Here is a 12,760-nt window from a genome sequence, read left to right on the forward strand (position 1 = left end):
TAGAGGGGGGTTGGAGGCATAGAAAAGGAGCGAAGCCGAAGCATCTTTAATGAAACTAAGTATGTTTAATACAATAAAACAGATCTTGGTAAATCTGACAGAAAACCATAGAGTACAATGGGACCTATATAAAGGTTTCTGAAATGTTTCTTAAATAATGAGTTTCATTTTAAAGCTTAGAAATAACAACATTTTAAAATATTAAAGATTCTCTGTACATGGTAATTGGTTAGACATACTATATTTTTTATTTACATATTATCTGTCAAGATTACCTAATATTTTAGATGACTACAACTAACCTAGTCAGTGAACTATAAAGGACATACCATAAAAGATAACATCTTTAAAAATATTTTCATGATCTTACATGGGAATTTAGTTTCTTTTCACGCTATCAAGGATAAATTAAAGCTTGTAATAGATACGAAGATATTAACATAACAGTCTTACAAGAAGCCATTGTATGCCAGTCAAACCAAGAGATAAGACTTGAGCTGTGCCTTATTTAAAAAACTCGTTAAGATCACTAAAAGTCTGACTTCTTCCTCAACTGATTCATTGTCTCTAAGTATGATGGGTTATGTTATTTCATTGACTATTGAACACGCTGTTTGGAAAGATTCAGTGAAAATTATGATGCTGTTAGATCCAAGATGAATTTACCATGAAACAAGGAAGCTTAAGCTTCAAGATCCCTCATTTGCACAAACCCCTTTTAAGGCCTTGGACCGGGTGCTAGCAATGTGTTCACATAGTCATACATTTTTTTAATTAGCAAAAATGAGAAACAGTTATAGCAACAAGTTAGCTAGTGAGGATAATCAATTCCAAAGGTATTTAAGATTAGTCCCTGCACAAGAAAATCTGAAATCCCCTAAAATCTTGCAGCTCATCATAAAAGAAGCCATGAAGTTTTCCCAAATTTGACCACAATTCTAACAATGTACATGACACTATCAATAAAAAGTTATCAAATAGAGGGAAACTTTTCTCAGCTATTATGTTTTTTAATTCCCTCACCCTAGAGGAAAGAATTAGTTTAAATAACCACTTCATAACTGATTTTACATTTGTAAATTTTTTTCTCTCAAACAGGGCTCACCCCAAATGTTGTATAAGTTTCAGTTCCCATAAAACCCGGATCAGCCCTGCATTAGATACAGATGTTTGCTGTCGAGTGACAACTTAGTTTTTTAAAATAACCATTGTAGTGCAAAATATAATCTATTTCATCTCCATTGCATCAAGAGAGAGTATCAGCCTAAGCTGTAGCACAATAATCAAACTTAAAATGTCCTAAAATAGAAGCAGGCAGCCAGTCCAACCACACTTAGTAAGACATTCCATGTGGTAAGTTTAGGTCCATTATTTGGTGAGTCATCGGTTAAGTACACCAATATAGTGACATAAAAACTATTATCACAGGCCGTATAACTAACAAGGCTCCCAGATCCCTAGTTTTTATAAACCAAATTCAACAATGGGTATTCAGTAGCAACCAATTATTGTCTTTCTCATAGCAATTTCTAATTTTTCTAATTTTGGAACAGGCTGCTCTTTTTATGTAAAGGGTAATCCTACTTATCTGACCCAAGCCTTTCTCCTGGTGAAGACAGATTTGCTGGAATGCCATCTACACGCTCTGATTGGTACCTCCCTGAACTCAAAGACAAAAGTCAGGGTGGTGATGAGGTTTACAGTGTCCTCCTGGGGTCATGGAGTAGGTTAAAACCAAACGGCCTGCAGGAGCATTCAGTCCTTAATTCTGACCTCATTACTCCAAGATTCCAACCAAATGAACAAACAGCCGACCTGGCTCAAGAGACACAGAATATATCCAAATCTAACTGAAATACACTATGAGGGATAATTAAGTGGGGTCTGTTTACTCGTAGTTATACTTAATGGTTCCTTTTATGTTTTTTCATTACTTATTAAATCGTTGTCATTTCTTCCACTTTCAGCACCAAAGAAAATTGTTTATATCGCTCCTTGCAGATGTCTGGTAAAATCTGATATGCACGTACTCGGCCACCGTCATAGTGCTTCTAAGAACTTCGAAGAACTCAGATTCTCTCCTCGTGTAAGCTATGGTAACTCTATCAATGTACCATGCTCACTTCTTAAGCTATTTAGTAGTGAAGAAAAGAAAATGTATTGTTGGAAAACTGAAACCAAAAGGTGACCCAAGACATAGGTCGCAAAAGCAAATAACTACTTGCTCTCTCCATTTCTCTTTATTGCTTTCTTCATGGTTGTGTTTTTCCCCCTCCTTCCTTTGACTCTATATAGCTCTGCCTTCTGCCTCCAAACTCCATCCTCTTTCTAAATGTCTATGAAAATCACAATGTAGACAGGCAGATGGTTCTCAGTAAGCCACAAAAGCATATCCAGTCAACTAGGCCAGAACTCAGAAGGCACCTAAGCACCAAATTCTTCTCCACCCTAGAATTCAGTCACTAACAAAACCAGTTTCACCTACCTTCTCCAGCCTCACTTCCTCTGGCCTAATTCAAGCCATTATGTCTTACCTGGACCGTAGGGACATGGGTAGCTTCCCAACCTAGAGCACTATGAATGCCAAGTAATGAAAGCAAATTTCTGTACAAAATTTGCCTTGAGGTATACAAGTATGATTTCCCATTGCTCACCTGGTCCTATTCCCCAGATCAGGCTGACACATGGGGATGCAGGGGCCCTGTGACACAATACTGAAGTGTGACATCAAGGTGGTATCCAGAGGGTGAGGCCTGCCACAGAGCCATCTCCAGGGCATGCTCCCATATCTAATGTTACCATAGGTTCTCCAAAATGAGGATGCTACCTGGGTTTGCAAATGTGAAAAGGTGACTAGACTATATGCCCCCCTTCTATTTCCTACCAAATTTCTTGAGTGATCTACTTTCGTGTTTCTGTTTTCACCTTTTACTCCCTCCTGTGCCCAATGCAGCTTTTGTTTTTCCACCCTCTATGCCTCCCCACTACTCTAATGAAGGTATTTTTTTCTATAGTCACCAGTGACCCCCAAATCAAAACAGCTACTGGAGTCTTTTTAATCCCTACATATCTCTTTCTCTCCAAAGCTGAGCACTTTATTTATGCCTACATGATAACACTTACCACATTTTACCTTTTAACTGCGTACATCTTTGTATACATGACCCTCAAGCTGTCTTAATAAACGCAATCATTTTTTTTCACATTCATCTTAGTATTCCTATAAGTTCTAAGACAACATCATATTTCACATGTGAAACACAAATAAATATTTGCTGACTCAAATTAACCCTAGAATAGTTTATCCCAAGATATAATTTTGTCCCTCCATGGAAACCATCTATGAAGAACTCTCAACTTTAATAACCCGACCTGTAAATGGGATGAGGGGAGATGAAACAGAATTTGGTAAAATCCCCCTGATGCTCTTGAAACTGTCATTGTAATTGTTCTGTGCTGGGGACCAAACTTGATAAGCAACTAAACTAAATTCAAGGAGAAGGTAAATCTGTTGTTATCTGGTGTCTAAACTCCAGTTTAGGTAGGTCTCCAGAGAGAAGGAAATCAAAATGTCCAAGAAGTTCTAAAATGAAAAAAGTCACTTGTATAGTCTTTAGAAAGTTCTTCTATAAAATGTGCCATTCTTTTTAACTCTTTCTCTCAATGACAACTTAGTTCTTTGGTATTTCTGTTGCTCCCAAAGACACAGCCACTTCTTTTCCTAGACAGAAGGCTTTTTAAATTAATGTGAGACTTCATTTTCTGATAGAGTAAGGCACTGCATGTCATAACACAGTCCTTTGCTCAGGACTCTAATGTCGTTCTATTGTGAAAAATGTTAGAAATTGCAAAATCTGGCCTAGACTCTTTTCCTCTCCCCAGCTATTCCTCCTCTCTCAAACACTATCTTTCTTATGAATCATAATTGTTTTTAACTCCTTTATCACCTCTCCCTATGTTGAGGTCCCTTACATGTTAACATCTTCACATTTTAAAACGTACCAGTCCATTGTCTTCCATTCTAATATACCTATATATATACATACACCTTTATATATATATACCTAATTCCAACTAAGACACACTCTCCTGTGTATGGTAATCTTTTCAGTATTTTGAGTTATCTCGAGGGTCTAGTTGCATCTAAGACCAGAATATCTAAAACTCACTCATCAGTTTGGTGTGCCCTGGATTATTTTCTATCTTTCATCAGGAAGAGGACCAAAATAACTCTTAAAATGACATCAGGGTGCTGATTAAACACTCTAGTTAACACACCCCTGATAGGACAGTGGCAAATGAAACTCTAATATTTAAAGCTGGCTGCATGCTGAATCTTTTTTCACCTGAACAAAGTCTACATGTACAAATTTCCCTTTCAGTTAAACTTATGCAGCTCTGATATTCCCTGAGAGTGAATGGGTAAATTGGCCCTGTGCCAGTCCAACTGATCTGCATTTTTCCATTCCAAACTCCATTTGCATATCTTCAGGAACATTCTTCAGAATCTTTCATACTTTATTAGGCTAGGCTTTAGAATTGCCATAGAGCTTCAAATCGTCTATGTACTGCAGGCATGAGATGTTCATCTTCCTGTCTTTAGGCTCTTGTTTTCTCAGGTAACAAATTGCAGACAGAATTGCAATGTTCTAGATGACTAAAAATGCTCTGTACTTTTAAACTATGGCTCTCCTTCCTATGTCCTTTTGACCATATATTAGTGATATTTCATTTAGTCATTGTGATATGTAAGAAACCTAAATTTTGAGAATCCAACATAGAAGCATACATAATTGTTGGTAAATTTGGGGTTGGAGTTTTGAAGTAATAGCTCTCTTTAGGAGTAAGAAAAGATTCCTTTTCTATGATTTTCTTGCATCCAGGTTTGCTGTGATGAAATACAAATGCCAGAGTAGAGGTCAGGAGCCTATTTTCATTGGCAATGGGACTTTTAGCTGCTGCCATATTCCCTTGCTTCTAGATGTGAAAATTACTACGTGTTAAGCGAGGGCTTAAGCAAGGACATTAAATAACGCCTGGTGGGATCACGTTTTGCTCCCCACTGCTACAAGACTGTTCCAGCATGCCAAAGTTACAGTTGCAGTATCAATACAGTTTTAATTCAACGATGTCAATTTATTCATTAGAAAACATTTTCACACTCTAGTGGTAAAACAATGGTGAAGTCAGGAGTGAGACTTGAATAAAGTGGGAGAAATGAAATGTAGATGTCAAGGATGATAAGCTGGGAAGGAAAAGGCAGAAAGAGGCTGAATCCAGGTAAAAAGGGCATTAGGAAAAGTAAAGAGAGTACTATATTTCAGCAACTCAAAGACGCTAATATTATCACATCTTGACATCTCTGTAATTGGAAGCTGAAGATAGGTTGGGATTTCGTAGAGCTGCCCAAGTGGTCAGAACACCTAAGAGGGCTGGCCAGGCCAGAGTTGGCAAATGTGTTTATTTCACTTGCAAACTGCGGCCAACAGGAAGGGGCTGCCTGGATCATAGCGCTGGGAAGAATTCTGAGGCTGTGTCTTAGTGCATAGTGTGCTGGTTCCATGAAGAAAAAGGCTGTGATTGATGCATGATGTCTGCCTGAGAGTGAGGAGTATCTCTAAGATTACCACGCATTTGCCATCCTTAGCCCAGGCTGTCTTACCTAGATGTACAACTTCAAGTAGATAAAATCTTCCCGGAGGTAAAGAGTTTGATGTGACTTCAATGTAAAACTCTGGCAATATAATCTACTCAAAGAATTAATAAACATTATTTTAAAAAGAGGGGATTGTCAGTTTACCAAGAAATACTACTCTAAAGGTAAAGGGACAACTTTTTCTCCCATTTTACTCTCTCCGTTGTATAGACTCAGAGGATGCCTTGAGAAGATCTAAAAGGAGACAAACACTAGTCATTAACTATGGAGTAACTAGGGAGAAAGATAATATTTTATAAATAGGCTACCACATCTGAAAATGTATGCGTGTAAGTGTGCTGGAGCATGTATGTGTGTAAGTTCTTCATCCAAGCCCTAGAAAGTCCATTAAGTGGAATGAAAACAAAGAGTTGAATAATAAGCCATAAAGGAGTATTGTTTTAACTACATTAGCAGGCTTATTAAAATATCCATCAATTTTATTTTCACTCCAGTTAGAGAAGGCAAGAGCTCTGGTCTTGTATGTGCCTAGAGGGATGAAAGAATACTCTTCATCAGTAATTATCAAATCATTTGTTTAAATGCCATTCCTCCACATTCAGGTCCCCATCTTCCTTTTGCATAAGAATAATGTTCCCTGAGAAGAGAATTTAGTGATATACACTTCTAAGAGAACCACGGAGCCCAAAGAGCTCATTAATTGCGTAACCTTCTGTGAGCTGCTGGCCTGAAATGGTTGGAGTTCACTTTAAACTAGACTGAATTTCAAAGCAAAGCGCTCTGAGGTGGCAAACAGCTCATTAATTCAGAGCATAATTCAGTGACAGAAGAATTGTTTTAAATGAACAATCTAAAACTATTTAAATTCACATTATAATTATAAGCAAAAACTATGCACTTCAAATTTGAAATCTGGATATGTAATCTACCGATAAAACTAATGAACAAAAATTTTTAAAAAGAGGGGACTGTCATCTTACCAAGAAATGCTAATCAACTTGCTTTTTGAAGTGTGCCTCATTTGCATCGCAAGCATTATTATGAAAATTCAACATTATGCTTCTGTGTATTGCATTGTACTGCTCTGCTGAACATCAAAAAACAGGCAACACTTCCTCAAAGTGAATAAAAATGGAATAAAAAATCATGATCAAAGATAACTTCAATTTCTTGTTAATTTTACCTTAATTCTACTCTTGGGACAAGAAGTCTTCATAAGTTTTCTTTCCTGTAACAAATTCGCCAGCAAGCTTATGGTCCCTAAATATATTCCCAAATATAATGCATGTATAAATAAACATCAGTCAAATTTGCATAACCTCTACCATAAATATGGCAACACATTCATAAACTCATTAAAGTTCCCTGTGAGAAAAAATCATTACACTCCCATTAGAACATAGGAATTAACTTTTTAAAATTAATGTTACAGAAGTAGTTTTACTCTTTTTTTAAAGTAACCAATAACAATTAAAAGACTCACTAGTGCTTTATTTGTATTTTCTTTTGTCTAAATATTAAAAAAAAGTTATTTCTTTCAGCAATATTCATGGTGAAAAATTATAAATAGATATTGTCTAAAACATCTGTGGTTACACACCAGTTTCTTGATTTTTAAAATAAATTTAAGCATTATTTTCCAAAAATTAAGATTAAAAAATCGAGCATGGAAAATTTTAATTATTATTGTTAATTATTTTAGTTGAAGAATAATGCCAAATGGTAACGAACATCTTATAACTGAAATTAAATTTAATTAAAAATTCAAGTGCTGAAAAATTACATGTTGAAAGGTGATGTGCAAAATTTTTTCCAGAAAGTGTAAAGTCTACCTCATATAATAAAATATGTATTTAGTTTAAAAAAAAAAAGTTGCTGGGGGCCAGCCCTGTGGCCGAGTGGTTAAAGTTCCAAGTGCTCCACTTTGGCAGCCCAGGGTTCAGTTTCAGATCCCAGGTGTGGACCTACTCCGCTTAGCGGCCATACTGTGGAGGCATCCCACGTACAAAGTAGGGGAAGATTGGTACAGATGTTAGCTCAGGGCCAGTGTTCCTCAAGCCACAAAAAGAGAAGGATTGGGGGCCGGCCTGGTGGCACAGCGGTTAAGTGTGCTCGTTCCACTTTGGTGGCCTGGGGTTCGCCAGTTCAGATCCCAGGTGTGGACATGGCACTGCTTGGCAAAAGCCATGCTGTGGTAGGTGACCCACGTATAAAGTAGAGGAAGATGGGCATGGATGTTAGCTTAGGGCCAGTCTTCCTCAGAAAAAAGAGGAGGATTGGCAACAGTTAGCTCAGGGCTAATCTTCCTCAAAAAAATAAAATAAAATAAAAAAAGCAGAGGATTGCCAATGGATGTTAACTCAGGGCAAATCTTCCTCACCAAAATAAAAACAAGTTGCCATTTTTAAGCCTATTTTTTTCTTAAATTGATTTTCTCTATGAAATATTTGTATATTTGTAATTAGAAATCTAATGATATTATATTACATTTTTGACTACATCAAAAATATTCTGTGGCACTTCCTAGATGAAATAAATATCAGCAATGGAATACTCAGATGTATTAAAAAAAAATACCCAAGAGCAAGGCTTAAACTCAGAAAAACAAAAACTATTTCAAGTGATAACCATTGCTGTGAAATTCTCAGGTTCTTGGTCAGTTACTTGGTGCCAAGTGTCTCTGTTATTAGTATTCCTGAAAAAGTCCATTTGGGGAGAAGGATCATTTTTAATAGCCCAAAAGTCAACAAAATCTTACTGCTTGTGACTCATATCTATAGCAAACCTCTGTAACTTCTCTGACAGATCAAATTAAATTCTGCTTGGGAAAGGTATGAGCCACTCCTCTTGGTTGAAGCAATGCTGTACTTTTTATTCCTGCTGAGTAAATAGCCTCAAGTCAAACTACTTGCCCTGACTAATGATCAAACATACCCAGGAATTCTGTACAAAAAATGCATTCTTCTCTCCTTTGAAGTGCATTGGTGGGAGAGCAATTGGGTTTGCTGGAGATTTTCCTTAGAACTGCAAAAGAAATTTCTTGGCTTAGCATATAATCAAGCTACAGATTTTCTTTTTTTATTAAATATCTTCACGTAAGAAGGTAGACACTGAATAAACACGTGCCTCAAAGGAGTGTCAGAATGATGCACTACCGTCTTTTTGCTGACTGAGGAATTCGCAGCAGTGTTAGGTTAAAAAATTTCATAAGAAGATACATCATTTTGAAATATTTCATTCAGTAATATAATCCCCTCTAAAAATACAATTGTGCCTCCAATGTATTAAGATCATTATAGCTAGGCAGTCAGAAATATGCAAAGATTAATATGACATAGAACTTATCCTCAAAGAATTTACAAACTAGCAGATTAAGTATTATAAAAATATTTTTTTTTAAACTATACTAAAATAACCATACAGTCACGATGTGATAAGGCTATAATAAGAATGCCACAAAATAAATGCCACAGGGCATCTGATGAGAAAGAAAGAGATTACTTTTGGTGAGAGTGGTTAGCAGAGGCTGTTCAATAATCATCACCATTATGTGAACTAGGTATGCAAGGATGGATAGAATTCTAACAGGTAGGTTGTGCTGGAGAGGTATTTTAGGTCAAGGACAAAGGCAGAGAGGTAGGGTCTGTCTGGGGAATAGACAATAGTTCAAAATGACTGGAGTATTAGAAAAAGAAGATGAGAGAAAAGTTTAAGAAGGCAGATGGGTCAGAACATGGAGAACTTGAATGCAGATATCATTCACAAAGAATGCATAGGGAGCTTTAGAAGGCCCTTCTTCTGTTGATATTCCAAAAGGAATATTCTATTGTTCCTTCTGACAGTTCATTGTCTTGGGTTGACTTTAAGTACAGTAATCATAAGGACAAGTTTGCCTGAGACAGTCTATTTATACTTTTCTTCTTGAAAGAAAGGGTTACCCCTTTTGTTTCGAAGTATCTCAATTTAGACAAAAGCAGGAAAAAAGATTGGAAACAGTATCTAGGCAGGGCAGTTAGTGTCCTGAAGAGATATGCTTCCATTAACCTTTCTGAGCCAGTTCTTTGCCTCCTAGACTACAGGGATTTGGGAGATAAATAAGTTATACTACAATAAAGAGAGTACAAGAGCCTCAAACCATGGCAGGAATGCCATTTTTAGCTCCAAATGCAAGAACAACTCATAATCAATGTGAGTGAACCATAAAGTAGAAAGCAGGATACTCTCAGAATTAGCACTGAGATCTCTACGTGATGGAAGAAGTATAAGAGGTAAAATGAATGGATGGGCTTGCTGATAGTGGCAATAGTGATCATGGGAGTACCAATAGCACCAAATGATCATGGAGTGCCTGAAGTTTGGAAACTATTTACAGGCTGAAAGCATCAAAACATATAAGTTAAGAGTGCAGGAGAAACAACTATAGAATGGAAGAGAATGTGTACAGACAAGAATGTGCATAAAGAGTACAATAAAATAGCAAAGGAGTTAACAAGAATGAGCAAATCTGGCCAGCCCTGGCCAAATCTAAGAAATGGGTTGGTAATACCTTTGAAATATGTCCAAGAGAACAAAAATGGTCAGAAAGAAAAGAGGTGAACAATGGCTCAATAGCATTTACCAATTGTCTTTGTGTGAAGGAAATGGTGAGCAAATCTAAACTCCTATAGCAGATTTATAGAACGTGTCTAGATTAGTTCTGGATCTACCAAAGGACAGATTAAATTTACTTGCCTTGCCCACCTAGTGGAAAAGGAAAAAGGAAAGAAAGAAGTCACATCAGGGGTCTACAATTGGTGTGTGTGTGCATCCTCTTGTTAAAACTTATTTTGAGCATACCCTAATATATGTGTATTTATTCATCAATTATATCTATGTACTACTATATTGATAAAGTATATATATTATAAAATATACACAAACACACAAATTTAGAATGATGATAAAAATAAATTTAAAGAGAAGTTCTAACATTTCCTTGAGAGGTCATTAAGTTGGATAACTGCTTTCTCTCCTAGCCCTAGCAAACAGCTTAGATTTTTATATTCTGTAGGCAGTAAAGAAATAAGAAAGCTTATGAATATGAAATGAGATGATCAGGTGGTTGTTTTAGGAAAACTGGGCCAGGGAATCAGACTTGGGGATGGGATGAGGCTAAGACTGGTAGACCAGAAGCCAGAAAGAAGGCCACATTGACAGTCATGGTATGAAATGATAAAGGCCTGGATTTAGGTGTTGATGGTACAAATGGAGAGAGGAGGGCACATGCACTCTGGCAATTGAAGTTTACAGGAAACAATCGTACAGGAGCACTCCTGTAAATACAGGAAATGGAGCCCAAATTCGACTGCAGACATGACCCCTGGATATGACTCCTAGAATTCATCTCCTTTCAACTCCTATTCTGATTGAACGCTGGACTCCATGGCTTCACTGAAGAGATTTCAGCTTAGTGTGGATGGCATTGCAAGTGATAATAATTTCTGATATCTGAGCAAAACAATCCAAAAATGAAATAGTTCTGGAGACAGAAAAAGATCAATTTGGAGAGCCAAAGAGCTTCAAAAATGTCCCAACAATTATAGGGTATCTTTTTCTACTTTAATTGCACACAAATATCTGCTCTGATTCTAAAAATCTGTCTGTCAGCATCCTTCTTCAAGCTATCATAGCTGCCTTAGTAGTAAAGCATTAAAAAGAATAACAATACACATTTTATATTTTCCTAGGTGTATTGCAAACAGAGCAGAAAAGCATATCACTATGAATTTTTTTTTTAATAAAGATAGTTTTCAATTTTAAGAAAATACCTCTAAATGTGTGTGTTTCAGTGAAATACCCAGAGTTAATGATTATTGCTCTGGGGAGATTATAGGAACGGTACTAAAAAAAATCAGTTGAATGTCCGAATGTCTAAGAGGGAAAAGCAACATGGTCTCTATTCTATAAAACTTCACCTAAAGGAAAAGTCTTAAAACCAACCTTTCTGTAAGTAATACCAAGAGTATAGAATATTTCTTTATTATCTAGAAGATACAATTTCTTTCATGGTGCTTTACTATGTTACAAATGGCAGGTAATAAGACAAAACTGAAGTTTACTTATAATCATGTCATTTTAACTTTCATTTACAACATTGTATTGCAGCAACTGCCTTGATGAAGGATGTTAAAGCTGAAACTCAATTGAACATCCACACACTTCTATCAGATCACCTAAGAAACTGCATTATAGCATCATTCAAATAATGTGGCAAGGGTTGCCTTTCTTTCTTTCTTTTTCTTTCTGTCTGTCTGTCTTTTTTTCTGAAAATGTCTACTAGAAAGGTAATCTCAGGTAGTCTCCAATACTTTAAGCTAAGGTGTTGAAAGCCAGGGGAAATATTTCGAAGACCCATTATTTCTTTGTCTTTTTCATGAAAGTGAGGATGGTGAGATTTCCTTTTGCCCCTCACATCAGTGGAAAGTTCCTATTAGAACAAATTACAAACTAATTATTTCATTCACTCAATCTACATTAATAAGGGAATTTCTCAATCAAAACTTCTGATTTGATTGTCAGAGGAAGTCTCAAAGGAATGCCTACTTAATTTCTTTTCTTCATTATTTTATCTGCGTCATAAGTTATCGTACAGACCATCAGTCATTTAACTATAACCAAACTCTATGTTTTCACAATTGTTTCAATGCACAAAGATTTCAACGGAAATATTTCTAATATTGGTCAAAGGAAAATACTTAAGAGGACAAGCTATAGAGCAAACTTAACATTAAAATAATATTTGCTAAATATTTTTGAAAACCTTCAAAGTCATTCACGGTTTTGTCCTAAAATTTACAAGTGCATTTTTTGAAATAATATCACAAGATTTTATTTCATACAATAAAAGAAGTGAAACATCATTACGGAACATCTGATAAAGACAAATCATTTTGGCTTAGTTTAAAGTACAGTGTCGCCCTAGCCCTGCACTTTTTAAGGCATCTTCCATTTTTCACTCTAAAACCTATCAGAATCATGCTAAAATATTTTAGGAGGATCTGTGATGAGCTTTCAGATAAGAGCAAAAAATAAGAGCTAAGTGAAAAAGAGTTCTTAACCTTCTAA

General features: G+C 36.2%; 1 protein-coding gene across 4 annotated transcripts in view; it reads right to left on the minus strand.

Moving 5' to 3' along the window:
* Positions 1-12,760, minus strand: part of MACROD2 (mono-ADP ribosylhydrolase 2) — a 1,871,078-nt gene that overhangs the window by 1,102,706 nt on the left and 755,612 nt on the right. The window lies entirely within an intron of this gene.

This window comes from Equus quagga, chromosome 12, assembly GCF_021613505.1.
Source record: "Equus quagga isolate Etosha38 chromosome 12, UCLA_HA_Equagga_1.0, whole genome shotgun sequence".
Classification (NCBI taxonomy): domain Eukaryota; kingdom Metazoa; phylum Chordata; class Mammalia; order Perissodactyla; family Equidae; genus Equus; species Equus quagga.